At 34.7% G+C, this 16,081-nt stretch overlaps 1 protein-coding gene across 4 annotated transcripts in view; it reads right to left on the bottom strand.

Annotated features, from left to right (window-relative positions):
• Positions 1-16,081, bottom strand: part of Acsl4 (acyl-CoA synthetase long chain family member 4) — a 92,014-nt gene that overhangs the window by 50,835 nt on the left and 25,098 nt on the right. For 3 of the 4 annotated variants that reach the window (XM_047536197.1, XM_047536199.1, XM_047536198.1), the window contains exon 2: positions 10,028-10,076. The gene's annotated coding sequence lies outside the window, so the exon portion shown is untranslated. Of the gene's footprint in view, positions 1-10,023; positions 10,077-16,081 lie in introns of all 4 variants that reach the window. The other variant, XM_047536200.1, reaches the window with a different exon arrangement.

Genomic DNA, 16,081 nt, shown 5'->3' on the forward strand with positions numbered 1-16,081 from the left:
ATTGACCCCATGTTAGTTGTTTTTACATTGATTAGTACAAAATGGTAACCTAATCCCGCCTTGCCTTTGTTCATGGCCTTCAGCTGAATGTAGTGAACAAGAAACTAGAAATCACTGGGTTTCAGACCTCATGTCTACCACCAAGTGGCTGTGTAACCTTGAGCAAATCATCTTAGTCCAAGATCAGATTAGATCACTAAGCCTTAACCTCTTAGGAGAGGGATACTGAGAATTCAGTGAGAACTATGAATCCCATTTCCCACAGAAAGATATGCAAAACAATATATACAATTTCAGGGGATTCATGAGTTCCATGATTTCAATTCAAGAACCCTAACAGGTGACAGCAAACTTGAATTAAGAATTTCTGTCCTAGGTAGAAAAGGTCCTTCTATTATGGTTTGCATGTGAGGTGCCCCCTAAAAGCTCACCTGTGAGACAATGCAAGGTTTGGAGGAGAAATGATTGGGCTATAGCCTTAACCTAATCAGTGAATTGATCCCTGATGGGATTAACTGAGTGGTAACTGGAGGCAGGTGGGGTGTGGCTGGAGAAAGTAGTTCATTGGGGGTGGGGCTATGGGGTATATATTTGTATCTGAAGAGTGGAGGTTTTCTCTCTGCTTTCTGATCATCATGTGAGCTGTTTCCCTCTGCCACTCTTCCTCCATGATGTTCAGCCTCACCTCTAGCCCCAAGGAATGGAGCCTACCTTCTATGAACTAAGACCTCTGAAACCCTGAGTCTTCTAATAAACTTTTCCTCCTTTACAATTGTTCTGGTTGGGTCATTTAGTCACAGCAGCAAAAAAGCTGACTAAAACACCTTCCAACTTTAAATTCTATTACACACTTAACACGTAGAAATTTTCTCAGTCTGACAAGTCTGGTCATTCATTTCTTCAAGATGGAGTGTGTCAATTGTCTATCACAGTGCCCATGGCCTTCATATACACAAGATCCCCTGCTACAGTCCTCTCTTCCATTGAAAATTTCATGACTACTCAAGTCCACAATAATCTTGCAGTTTTCTGGCTTCCTATGTTATTAACCATTTAATCTGATACTTCATTATATTACCATCATTTTAAAAAAACAGGGCACCTAACTATGTAGCACAGCCTAGCAGTTCTTAAGCCTGTCAAGCCCAATACCTATTTCTTACAACAAAGATTTTTTTTTTCTGGGTGCTGGGGATCGAACCCAGGGCCTTGTGCTTGCAAGGCAAGCACTCTACCAACTGAGCTTATCTCCCCAGTCCCACAACAAAGATTTTGTAATACCTCTTAATGAACCTTGAAAGATAAAACAATGAGCTAGACTACATAAAATTTTTAAAACATGGTTTCTTATTGGAAATATAAAAGATACCAAAAGGTAATTAAAGTTTGAAATTAAAAATACTTGTTTGAATATCTAAATTCTCAGGGACAATATTAGAAGACAAAAAATATGTCTTCACATATCTAAAATGCCCTTAAATACTACCTCACCCTCAAACCAAAAATTTTCAGACTAGGGGCCAAAGACATAGAAAGAAGTAGAAAACGGTCTCTGAAAAGTTCATCATTTATTGGATTTAAACTGCATTGTATGTTTTTTTAGTCATTCATGATGTTATATACATTTAGTCTATTATATGTATTTACTTTTAAGTCTTGGAGGAACGGAAAAACCTTCTACATATCTTCAGTGCTGAATACAGAGACATACAGATAAACACACACATGAGGCAATGCTCAAAGAACATTCAGGTGAGGGGAGACCAGAGAGATTTTTAGTTTCAAGGTTTTCAAATTTTTTTAGACATGGTGAGGGAGTCATGGGTCATCTATTTGAATAAAATTTACATGGATGTGAAAATACAAATATAGATAAAACCAAAAGCAGAGCTGCTCAGGCAGAGGAGGCTCTAATAGCTCCTGAAGGGACTCCCTAGAACCTCCTGTTCAGCTGAATATTCAAACCACTGATATTATCTGATCCCTCATCTTTTAGAAGCAAATTAATTTTACAGCACAAACCAAACACCGGGTGTTCTTTCAGGCACATCAGTTGGCCTCTGCCCAGTTTTGCCTATCATCTTAAAATCCTTCTTTGCCAAAGGTTTTCTGGAGTCACACTTGGTTTACCGATAATTCATTTCAAAAAAGATTTGAACATTTCATTTCACTTAAAAAGTTTGAATGTAAGAGCATGGCATGGTGTTGAGCAGTTGATAAAAACATGAGCAAAATATACCCTTAAACATTAATGCATGTGTATGTTCAAATAATACATGTATTCAAATGCATGCTGGGAACAGAGGTTAACTCATAAATAACCATAAGGCAGACTGTGAAAAGCCCCATAAAAGCAGAAAGAACAAAATACTAAAAGAATTCAAAAGAGCAAGAAAATTGCATCCACTTGCGGGGGGTGGGGGTGAGAAATTTCAGCCATCAAGAAAGGTGTTTCTGTCTCTCTCTTATACACACACACGTTTTGTGATGGTTGTGAAGGATGGTTATGTTTTCAAAAGCAAGGGACAATTATTGGGAAATGACGACCGTTCTACTAAAGAAAACAAATAGTTGAGCAAATTAAAGGGGGAAGAACAGCACAGGATGTTTTTGAAAAACAAAGTAGTATGGCAAATGTCTAATGCTTTCTGTGTAAACTACTGCTCCATTTTTATGACCTAAGTCTGTGGGAAAACAATGATTTCCTAATCAACTTTACTACACAGAAGTTAGACATTAAAGACATATGCATATGATGATTTTGCAACTCAAGATTGACTACTCTGCTGTTGTACTAAGGGAAGATGAATTGTATTCTAAAGAGGAGAAAGTCTTGATATTCCAGGCAGTATCAGTTCTAACCTCAATGTCTGCTTTCAAGTGTGACTTTGAACAAGTGATATATGACCTGTCACTTAAAAACTTTATCAACAGCTTCATCTGTAAAATAGGAATACTGCTTATATTACCTGCTTCATGGTATTGCTGCGAGAATCCTTTATCTTCCCCCACATAAATTCCAAGGGCAATCATAATCAGTCCCTGGCACACACACACTCAACTCTTGTCACTCTCTCACTTTGCTGTACTCAGATAAACTACAACCTGGTCCAATTCAATTCTCCACTTAATGTGCAACTGTACCCACATAGCTGAATTTGGAGAAATACATAACTACTGAATGTCTCACTTTAAGTTCATGGCTGCTACTTCAAGTGGGCTCTCCATGTTGCACAGAAGCCACACTGAGCAAGTCTACTCACTGGCTTACTCTTCCAGGTTTCACATCCTATTTTCTCTCTTCAGACACCAACATTTCATTTCCACCTCATGGTCAGTTTCTGACCTGGCTTACTATTTTGCAGAGAAAATGGAAATAATCTAAAAAGTCTCACAGACTCCCCTATGAACCTACTCATATCTGTGGCTTGCTCTTCACTCTTCTGTGACTGTGGATGAACTGTGTATGATTGCACCTAAGGGCCACCCCTTCACTTGTGTGCTACACCTTTGTATATACATGGTCATGGTAGTGCAGCTTTACCCATTATGTCTCTCTCTCCTGCACAATTAATATTTCCTGCTGTACCAAATCATTCCCATCAGTGTCATAACAAACTATCATCTTTCATCTTAAAAACCATTCCCTCTCTGTACCTAGCTCTCATTTATAGCCCAGTTCTTTAGGACTCCTTGCAATAGTCTATGTAGTTATCTTCGATTTTCTCTGGAACCCACTACATGCAGGCTTTTGTCCCTTACCAATACATAAAATTTTTCTGAATATTGTCACCAATGACTTGCATGTTGTTTGATCCAATGGTCAATTAAAGTTCAGCCCTCATCTTCCTTTACCCACTGGTAGCCTTTAACACAGTTGACCCTTCTACTTGAATTTTTTGTGTGGCATCCAGGAAACGACATTCTTCAGGTTTTCTTCGTATTTCTCTGGGTGTTCCTTTTCAGTCTTCTTTGTTACTGTACTGCTTCCTCATCTCCCTGACCTCTGAATGCTACAATGCTCATTCCCTGAATCTCTCCTTTATCTCCACTCAATCCCATGGTGATCTGATTTAGTCTTGTAGCTTTAAATATCATACATATGGTGATGATGCCCAAATTTCTCCCCCAAGCTTAGAGGTCTGCCTTAAATACAAATTCATATATCCAAATGTTTCCTCACTGAATTCATTTAGGTATCAGTTAAGTACCTTGAATTTGGCATATTCAAAACTAAACCAGACTGTCCTTCCACAATTCTATTTCATCCAGTCTCGCCTGTCTCATTATATTGCAGTGCCTTTGACCAAAAATCTTGGATTCATACTTTGTCTTCTCTTTGTCACACATTCCACTTGCAACACATCAGTAAAACCTAATGACTCTACTTAATAAATATCTAATTCAACTATTTTTCATCACCTCCACTATTGTCATCCTGCTCCAAGCCATTATCATCTCACATGTGGATAAATGCAATAGCTGATTTAATCTGCCTACATTCACCTTCTACGCCCTATAATAAATTCTAAACCCAGCAGCTAGAGTGCTCTCCTTAAATTGTAAATTAGATCTTACCATTCCTCTGCTCAAAAATTTCAAAGAATCTCTACGATTCACTGAAGAGCTAAAGTTATTATGTGATCTACAAGAACACATCTTTCCACTACACATCAAGTTTGACTTCAGCTCCTACTACCCTTTCCCTTGCAGCAGTTCTACTTGTTCCTTGATGTTCCTGGAACATATCAAACATGACCTTGCCTTTATACTTGCTATTCTCTGTGTGTGGAATGTTCTTCTAAGATATCTGTGTAAGTTATTCCCTTGCTTCTTTTTTGTCTTTACTCAAATAACTTCTCAGATGGGGCCTTCTTCAGCCACCATCTTTGAAAACCAGACCTCCAACACTTCCTTTCTTGCTTAATTTTTCTCCTTAGCACTTTTCACTAATATATCATAGGTTTTATTTTTCATGCTTAATGTCTATGTCCCCAGTAGAACACAATACCCATGAGGTAGAGAGTTTGTATCTTGCTGCTGAATCTTTAGTGACCAGAACAGTACCTCTGTGTGTTAGTTGTTTAATAGATTTGTTGAACAAGAAGATACATAGAATTGTTCTGAAACTAAAAAGTAAAAGCATATGTAAGTACAATAATCTGAATGCAGTTAACCGTATTTCAAAATATCATTTGTGACTGGGCACAGTAGTAGACACCTATAATCCCAGCCTCTCCGGAGACTGAGGCAGAAGGATCACAAGTTCAAAGCCAACCTCAGCAATTTAGTATGGCCCTAAGCAACTCAGCAAGACCCTATCTCAAATTTTTAAAAATAATTTAAAAATAGGCTGGGGAATGAGGCTCAGTGGTTAGGTGCTCCTGGGTTCTAAGCCTGGTACAAAACAAACAAACCAAAAAAGCCTTTGTATGTGCCAGCATTCTAGGAAATACTATGCTCTTACAATTCTACTAATTAGAATGAATTTGAATATGTTATTGGTTGCTTAACAGAAAATACCAGGCTGGAAAAACTACCTATTGGAGAGGGTAAAAGACTGGCATTAAAAAGCACAAAGGTTACACAATTTTCACTATGTGCTCTTTCACTGATGTCTTTTACAAAGGTATGCAGTCCTTCTATACACACAAAAAAGTGATACTGCTGTCCCACTGTTAGTGAAAACATGAAGTCTGAGTTGTACTTTCTTAGGATCAGGTACTGTATTTGTCTGGAAAGGGCAAGGGTATCATCTTCAGTCACGGGATAGTTAAGTGCTCCTGTTGAAGTTCTTAATTTCATATGGAAACCAGACTCACAACCACTCATTGAATGTTTACTATGGGTGAGGTACTGTGCTGTATTTTAGATGTATTATCTCATTTAACCCTGCAAAGAAATAACCTCACTTTACAACAGACTCACAGAGAAGAGATTAAATAGTTTCCCAAAGTAAGTACAGTGAGTAAGGATTTGAACTCAGTTCTGATTCTACTGCCTGTGATCTGAGATGTTTGGTGAATCCTAGAAATTTTAGTGAAAAATCAGATATAATTAAATTTTGTTCTAAGAACAAGTTTAATGATAAGTATTTCATTCCAGTTACTTCAAACACTCTGCGAAAGGTTAAACACAAAAAGCATTAGTGATACATTAAGCTCCAGTACACGAAGTAAACAAAATACTACATACTAATTAAAGTCTGAATTTAAAAGAAGAAATCAGTTCCCCCAGAAGCATGTGGCATAACACCAATTTAACAATGAAAAAAAAAACTAATACATTGAAGTTAGTTAATGCCAAGTTATTTTTCCAAAAGTTTTAGAAAATGAACTAAACCAAGCAAAGATGGGTGCAATTGTCAGGCTGAAACAGCAATAACAAATACACCTGGCTTTGACATTGTGAAAATGTTAAAAAATATATCAATTTGAAAATCATTGATTTGATTTTCAAATCATTTAAGAAATCACATTTTCAAGTCCCACATTATTTAAGACTAATTTAAATACCAATTAGTGATAGTTGCCCTTCTGAAAAGAATTTGCTGTATCAACTAAGCACTGAACCAGAAAACAATTACAATAGTTCCAAAAGATTAAAAATATCTGCTAGACATTTTAAAATCATATTTCTAAATAGATGTTGCATCACCAAGGCTTTTGTAAAGGGGTGGAGTGCTTTTATAAAAATCTTGTTTCACACACTATTAAAAACTTCCAAATGATTTTAAAATACATAAGAGAAAGTTCAAATACTCTATTTAAAAAGAATGGTTATATTTGTTAAATGAAATCAAACTTTAAGTAGATATGTTACAATGTAATTAACTTTATATTTTAAACTTACAAAATTCTAATATTTTAAGACATTAAAGGCATTAAGAGAGTAGCTAGCAGGCTCTGTATCAGCCAGTATGCAAGATGAATTATCACGTGAAATATATATCAGATTGCCCCTTTTAAGACTCACCAAATTAAAATTGTTATGAATAAGTCTAATCAATATGAAATGATCTGCACAATCAAACTTTAATTTCAGGTATGTAGTAATTATAATAAATACACTTTAAAACTGAAAAAAGGCAAAATAGAAACCTAAGATGAATATATAGATGCGCTGTATCAACATATTGCACTTATGCTAGTTATTTTGACTCAAAGCATATCACAACTCTGACTGATCTTTGGGTGTGTCTCTCACAAGATTAACCAAACTGTTTACTTCATCACCTGGAGAGATATTAACTCCTGCAGTCGCCATCCTGTCAGTCTCTTCCCAGCTTTTCCCAGTAAAGAAAGCACCTCGGCAGCCATGTTGAAGATGCTCTTTCGTGCTCTAACATGAGTCCCCTCCCATAATGCCTTAAGAATATCTCTAACATGCATCAGATAATGTTGTTTCTAGGTCATAAGTTGTCATAATTTGGATCCTATCTATACATGTTGAAATGAGAAGCCAATGTTGCTGCACACTACACATACACTGTATATGCTTAAATATATATTGCTCATCTTAAGCAACTGAGATTGATTTTTTAATATGTAGATTTATTACAATAAGAATTAGTTATATAATTAGGTATATAATTTACCCCAATGCTCTATGTAATTTTGAATGTAAAATTTGCTAAAAAGTGGCACCTATTGGCAAAATATGATGTTACAATCCAACTTTATTAAGCATGAAAAAGGGAGAAAAACCAAGTTCTGGGAGTTAGATATTTGGAGGGAAACAAATAGTTCAATGCTATAGAAGGGAAGCATATAACAAATGACAATTTCAAGGTTCTGCAACCTTGTTGCTAAATGAAACTGCCCATCAACAACACCACAGTGTAGACTATTTTCATCTGTAAAGTCTTCAATTTGCTGGGTGCTTTTCTCTGTCAGACACATTTGATTTTGACATAAGTTAACCAGAAATAGTTTTTGAGTTAACTTATAATAAATATGTTTTGTTCAAGTAACAGATATACAGGGTATATCTACATGTTACATATATATCTGCTATCATCTATCTCCTATCATCTGAAATATACAATTTGTATTACAAAGTAATACAATTGAGGGCTGTCAAATATAAGTTTAGGTTCAAAAATAATCTGTAACTAGCAGTATTTCCCACAGGAATATCTTTGTGTTATAAGGAGAATTTTGCAACTAGACCTGTTTCTTTATTTGCCACATGACCTTCCCTCCACATTTGCTACAGAAGGAGGCAGTTTAATATGTTGGTTCTTTGCCAGTGTTATTTCCCAGTAATTTATACAGCTAAAAGTTATGCAATAACAGTCTTAAACCATTTCTTACAAAATGGCCAAGTCCACCACTACAATTCGGCTATGTAAACACCCTAATGTGAAACTGTAGCATTTTTTAAAAAAGATTTCTCTCTACTCTTCAGTATTAAACATCTTATAAGTGAAACTAATCAAAGAACTCAAACTGATAAGTCTATTGAAGATTGAAATCTTATGGTCATTCTATCAACAGTGGCTAATAAAAAGAAGAAGGGCATGTATACCAAAGACAGTAGATAATTTTAAAAAGCCATTTTTATCCTTAACATTCCATTAAGGGTATGTCTGACATTTCAGAAATTAAAGAATTCGTAACTTAAATAAGAAGCCATACAAAACCAAATACAAGAAGTCATGGAAAATTACTCCTAGAGTTTATCTCCATGTTAGGGGCAAGAATACATTCCATGCTGTTATTTCTCTTTCTATTCATTTGTTTACCTGACCCATGTTTCACTAAGGAAGCAAGAGTGATAAGGAAATTATTTATTTCTATTTTGAAACTTATTTTGTGGGAGCTGAGACAAAGCTATGATAATTGAAAAGAATTCTCCAAAATGCCACAGGATACTATCTGTAAATTCTTAAATGCAGTTGGTCAGATGTTTTGCCATACATAAGAATATCAAATCTTTTTGATTTCTTTGTGTTTGGAAATAAAAATTAGCTATTGGCCCATAAGAGCTACTATGTCTTCTGTTTGACATTCATAAGCTATTAAAATGAAAGCAATTCCCAGAAGACCAGAAATACCAGGGAGGGGGCATCAGATACATGGTTTTGGTCCTGGTTCAGGAGCTATTGAGCTATAATGGCTGTAACAAAGTTAATAACCTATCAGTGCCTACTTCTTCACCTGTAAAATGAGAAAGATGCCTTCAAGTTTTAAGATATCAAAGGCGATTTAAATTTTTTAATAATAAGATGGTGAGAGGAAATGATACAGAGCTGTCAATTTTTTGCCAGATATGAACATTAAAGAGAGTCCTATCATTTACTATCACCATCATTTCATAAAATAAAAAGACCATGTCTAACTCTCCAAAATTAGAAGTATATATATCCTATAAGAAACAGCAATCCAGGCTGGATTGTGACTCAGTGGTAGAGCACTTGCCTAGCACATGTGAGGCACTGGATTCAATCCTCAGCACCACATAAAAATAAATAAACAAAATAAAGGTATGTGTCCATCCACAACTAAAAAAAAATTTTAAAAAGAAGCAGCAAGCCTTTAAATTGAAAATGTTTTGATTTTTAAGAAGCTCATGATCTGCTGTCCTTTTCCTCATTTCACCTTAGACCAGTAAAAATTTCTAGCTAGCCACTGGTCTAAAAATCAGTATTTGGGAACCACTGCAGTAGGTCATTTTCAAAGTTCAAGACTCCAACACTATGAGTTTAAGTTTAGGCGCTCTGTTATATTTATTTTACTACAGATCATGTTCTAAAGTAGAGACCTCAGTGAAGGACACTGCCGATACTTAAATTTATGAAGATCAGAAATAAACTTATTTGTTTGAGAAATAGCTACTAACTAGAAATAAGCTTTAATGTACTGGGGCAAGTATAAATTGCTATAGATTTAACTTCACCAAAAATAATGAATCACTGACTAGATACAGGTACAAGGTATCAAGATGCCAGTTAGTATGGTCCCTTAATTTTCTCAAAAAGTTGATATAATTACACATTTAGAAGTTCTAAATGACACATACTTACAGATTTCCTCTTTTCCTTTAAGGAACACGTATATCTTCTATGATTCAATCTGCAATAAGAGAAAACATGTATGAGTACAGTTACATGAGAAATGAACCCTGTAAAAACCAAGTGAGCTTTCACATTACCTGTGCACCATAACCCATGATAAGCCAGTACCAAAGGAAAAATAAGAAGTTGTTCTTAATATCTTTCTTTGTACCTTTAATTCCCCAACTTTCAGACAATACCAACTTCAGAGATACAAGACAACATCTGACCACAGCAAGTTATTCAATCTACCAAGACAGAATTCCCACTCCCAAATGCCTGTAGATGTCTATGTTTCCATCAAAACTAAAATTAAGTATTTATCTTTAAACAATGCAAGATTCTTTGCAAATATAAATACAGCATTCATGGCCTAAGTAGAAAAATAAAAATGTTTTCTTCTTCCCTCAATTTGTAAACAGATGATTTTTGTAATGCTCTTTAAAATACATATATTGATAAGGTAAAGGTTAGTTTTGTGGCTGAGGTCTAACTTATTTTAGACAATGCAGAGGATTTGTTACCATCTGCACACTCATCATTAAATAATTCAATAAAATGAGACCCATCAATGATTTCATATTGCTAACTTACATTTCACTACCACAGGGGTGTCCTTAGGCATGATGTCATGATTCTGAAAAACTGAAGTTTTTATTCCATTGATTAGCACTCACTACTACTTGCATACAATTATGTTGTGAGAATAATCCTTCAAATATTTTTTAATCCAGATATCTCAATAGAAGACATAACAACAAATATCTATTTAGTGTTATCATAACACTAAATAGCTAATAGTAACTGGAATTTTCTCCTTTGGTACCATTAGAAGGATGACAGAACAAATGATTTGTGTCCAGACCTATCACTAAACTAACAAATGATGCCTTTGTTCTGTTTAACAGAATTACTTTCAACCTCAACTTAATATCCACCATCTACATTTTGGGAGAAAGATTGCTGGAAATAATATCAGCCCTTTGGCTTTTGCTTTCATATTACTACTAGAATAAATGCTATCTCGTATTAAGAAAGTGTAAGTCTGAACACAAATGGTTAAGACTACTGAAGTTAGGCTATGTCAGATTTCCTTATTTTTCTCCCATTTATTTTAACATGAAAGCAGGGGGGGAATCTTGAATAAACATATTAAAATAAAGTCCAAAGAGCTCACAAGATAATTGTTATAAGAGAAGAACTTCACAGTTGTACATATAAATTATATATTTCTTCCACAGATAATTCTGATAACTGAAAAATGACAAAAAATCATCCTTCTATAAAAGCAGTTAAAGATCTATAAGTGGTGGGAGGGTGCAGGAAGGAGGAGGGAGGAAGCAGGGAAATATCTAATACTATCCACTAGTTTGTCACACTTGGAAAATAATTCCATCAATAAAAATTTGCAAAGGATAGTCAACACTTGACCCTTGGCACTAGAGAAGAAGTCAAGTGTCGGGATGGTCAGGCATCAGAACCCTACCAGTTGCATGACAGTAGTTTCAACCTAGTCACATAAAATTTCCAACCTCAAATCAGCAGGGCAAGGAAAAGCAAGTCTCAGAGGTTCTTTAATACAAAGAATGATAAAGCCCAGCATGGTGACACATGCCTATAATCCCAAGCACTCCAGAGGATGAGGCAGGAGGATTCCAAGTTCAAGGCCAGTCTCAGCAACTTAGCAAGACCCTGTCTCAAATTTTTTAAAAAAGGACCAGGACTGTAGCCCAGTGGTAGAACACTCAGGAGCGAGACTCTGGGTTCAATCCCCAGTACCAAAAGAAGATAAAATGTTTCTTGATGCCTATAACCTTAAAGGTCATTTATTTTATAAAAAGAGGGGTTTCTGGGTATAGTAGTTCATGCCTATAATCCAAGTGGCTCAGGAGGCTGAGGCAGGAGGATCACAAATTCAAAGCCAGTCTCAGCAACTTAGTGAGACCCTAAGCAACTCAGTGAGACTCTCTCTAAATAAAGTATAAAAAGGACTGATGATGTGGCTCAGTGGTTATGTGCCTCTGGGTTTGATCTCCAGTACAAAAAACAAACAACAACAAAAGAGAGAGGGGGGAGGGGGGAGGGAGAGAGGGGGGGAGAGGGGAGGGAGAGAGGGGGGGTTTTGAGGGTTTAACTCAATGGAAGAGCATGTACTTAGCATGTGCAGTCCTGAGTTCCATCCTCAGTATCCTCACTCTACCCCACCCCCAGAAAATAAAAAAGAAAAAGAAATGAAAGAAAGTAATCTTTCTTATCTAGCTTAATGGAGTTTTTCTATACTACATAAAAATTGGTCCTTCACTTTCCTCTCTCCCAGCATCCCTCCTACAAAATCACACTGTCATTTTATAGTCCTTCTATTAAAATAAATTGAAGAAATAATTTAATACAAAAGATCTAAGCAGATTACCACCATGCAGGTTCTATTTATACATGATTAGGGACAGGGTTGATTTGGCTAAAATTATAATACAAACTTTAGTCACTCACTTGTTTTTTACTCTTTTTGTTGTTAAGTCTGAGCTTAGCAAATGTTTAACACACTAAAGTGCTAGATAATGTTTGTTTCTACTTAATAATAACCTGGTAGTATGAAAAAAGATAATACAGCATTGAAACTTGACCATCTTACAATTAGGGAAGAAGGCAGCATTGAGAAAGCCCAAATCACCAAATACCAGGGAGCAAAACAATGTTCATGCAACTAATGAGAGTAAAAATGGTTTTAAAAAAAGCAAACACTGATACACATACAAGGCAGTGTTGTTCAATTTCAGACAACCCTCATATTTTGGGACAGACTTAAAAACAAACCACTAATGTGTTTGGTTATGACCCTCTCTGTAAATAAGTTAGTCTGTTAACCAATATTTTGAAAACCTTCTTCCAAATTAAAGTAAATACTAAACTTGTGATAGCATCTGTTGGAAATATTTCAAGCATGATGAATTTTCCTGTGGTACTTAATGTCTCAGGATCAATCTTAGTAAGTTTAAAATAGAACATTTCAGAAAAGAATGGAAAAATATTAAGAAAATATCACATAACATTCAAATCTGAAAGCAGATTCTGGAAAGTCTTTTTCAAAGCAATTTCCTAAGCAATGGTCTTGTACAGGTCTTATTTTAGATAAGTTTTTATAAACTATAAACTGGCATATACTTGTGGGTGAAAACTCTCATAGTGGAATGCAATTCGAAGTTTAGAAATATCAAGAAATAATATGAGTATGATTCCATTATATATACCAAGTTTGAATGTTATGAATTCATAGAAAAATTAGCAACATAAACACCAAATATTTAGGCACATTGCTGCTGTGTGATTACAAATGAATTTTATATGCTTTAATATTTTTATATATTTATGTCTTCCAAAATTTCCATAGATAAAAAATGTATACTTAAAATTGAGTTTTAAAATTATAAAGGAACAAAAAATGATTCACTTAAAACAGGACTACATAACTTTCTTATGCCAGCCAAACTATTGGAGGCTCAGACTTTAAGTTATGAAAGAATCTTTTCTTTTCCCCTTAAGAAGACATATGTGTATGAGTGTTCCAGAAGGCTAAAATGATAAGATTGTTTCACTTGATTCATAAATATTAAAATATATTAAGAAATATTTAAGCTTAAGTATAACTACCAAAAATGTATTGTTTATAGTATGACCACTATGGAGATAATTCTAGACTGTAATAGGCTAGAGTGTTGTTTCATGGAAAAGTTAGATAACTTTTCTTAAGTGTTCTAAAGCCAGGTGCAGTGGTGCATATCTGTAATCCAAGAGGCTCTAGAGGCCAGGGCAGGAGGCCAGCTTGAACAACTTAATGAGACCTTGTCTCAAAATACAAAATAAAAAGGGCCGGGGAAGTACCTCAGTGATAAAGCACCCCAGGTTCAATCCCAGTGCTGCAAAAATAAATAAATAAATAAATAAATAAATAAATGGTATTTTTGTATCTATTCAAACATTACCAAATACATTAAATAAAGTGAAAGTATTTTATTTGATTAGAAATAAGTTTGGAAAGTAAACTTGAATCCTTTTTTCTAAGCATATTTTAATTATACACACAATTTTAAAGCAAAAACTGAGTCATATTATCTATATACATTGCAACTTGCTTTTTAAAAAATACAACTCTCTTACATGTCTTTCCACATCAGATAATATAGATATATTTTTTTATCAGTCCTATGGTATTCCATTGTATGACCATATCTCTATTAAGTCTAACCAATATTTTCTATTGGTCGACATTTTGATTTTGTCTGATTTCTCATTATTAGAAATATAACAATGAATATCCTTGTCAACACTTTTATGCCAGTGCCACTATAGGATATATTTCTAGCAGAACTACTGAATCAAAAAGATATGATCTTTTAAAATTTATTCTGTTAAAAACTGACTTCTAGACCTAGAAACAGTAATACCCCAGTGGCAATGAGCATATCCAACACCCAGATCATGATTTTCCAAATACTACTCCCCAGTAAAAGGAACAAAAGCCCACTGGAGTAGTTGATTCCAGGAACAGGGAGGGAAAAATACAATATGAGCCTGGTATAGTCTGGTGCCAGAAAAAAAGAAAGTGTTTAAAAAAGAAACAGGTCAAAAGGTTACAAGGGGCCAAACCTAATGGTCAAAGCTGGTACAATTTGGGCAACAATATAAGGATAATACTAGATTATAGTCCAAAGAATAAAATAATATTCATGATTCCTACTCCCACAAATAAATAATTGACTAAATAAACAAATGAGGCAAAAGGGACAAATCTTCCTTACCTAATAATTCTAATTAATACATATAGAAGAAATAAAGGAAATAGAAAATCTCCATTAGAACATCACAGGAATAATTGCTACAAGAAAGAATAAGAAACAGTGAATGCTAACAATGGTGAGCAAAATTTCAAAGTTGAAACTGGATACTGCACAGTTTCAAAGGATCTCCCATAAATATTTTATTTTATTAATAAAATAAAATGTAAGTATTAATATTTTTAACACAAGGGGGGAAACAGTAACATTATTTTGGAAAAGCACAGTTGACACCATCTTAAGGAGAAAATCAAAGCCACCATCACCAGTTAGTTATAAGGCACATCAACATTATGCAAACTCTGGCAGGATGCACCAAGAAGAACACAGTATTATTTTGGTTATATTCTTGCTCAAATTTCATAATCTCAGTCAAATCATGAAAACAAAAAAACAGAGAAACCCTAGTTGGGGACATTCTACAAATACTCTTCGAAATTGTCAAGGTTATCAAAGACAGACTGATGAACTATCATGGATTAAAGGATACTAGGGAGACAAATAACTCAATGCAAGGTAGGATCCTGGACTAGATACTGAAACAGAGAAAGGACATAAGTGTAAAAATTGATGGGACTTGAACAAAGCCTGTATTGTAATTAATAGAATCGTGCCAACATTAACAATGTGATAGTATCATTATCTAAGATGTTAAGATTAGAAGGTAAGTAAAGGGTCATGGAATTGGTGTGCTACTTTAACAACTCTTTAGTTAAAATCTAAAAGTTATTTCAAAAAAGAAAAACTGTTCTCAGAAAAATACACAATTTTACATTTCTGCCAGCAGCACATCAGTGTGCAGATTTCCTCACATCTGCTCCAACTCTGGTTTAAACAGCATGCTCGGTGCCTAAAACACTTTTACTTAAAATTTTTTCATTTTCATTCAATGGATATCCAAAAATATTTCACTACATCTAAATTTCTCATATTAGGATATTGCATAAGTCCTATGCCCATTTTTCCATTTAATTATTCATTGTTTTGTTGATTCATTAAGAGCACTCTGTATTCTAAGGAAACAAGCCCTTTGAAATATTGCAAATATTTTCCCAGTATAGCTTTTCACTTCATTTCAGGTGCTTCTTTTGGACAAATAATGCTTTGTAAGTTTTAAGTAGTAAAATGTATCTCCTTTCTAGCTTCTTAGTCATATACTCAATTCAAAGCTATAAAATTATTCCCTCATATT

This window comes from Sciurus carolinensis, chromosome X (genome assembly GCF_902686445.1).
Source record: "Sciurus carolinensis chromosome X, mSciCar1.2, whole genome shotgun sequence".
Taxonomy (NCBI): Eukaryota; Metazoa; Chordata; class Mammalia; order Rodentia; family Sciuridae; genus Sciurus; species Sciurus carolinensis.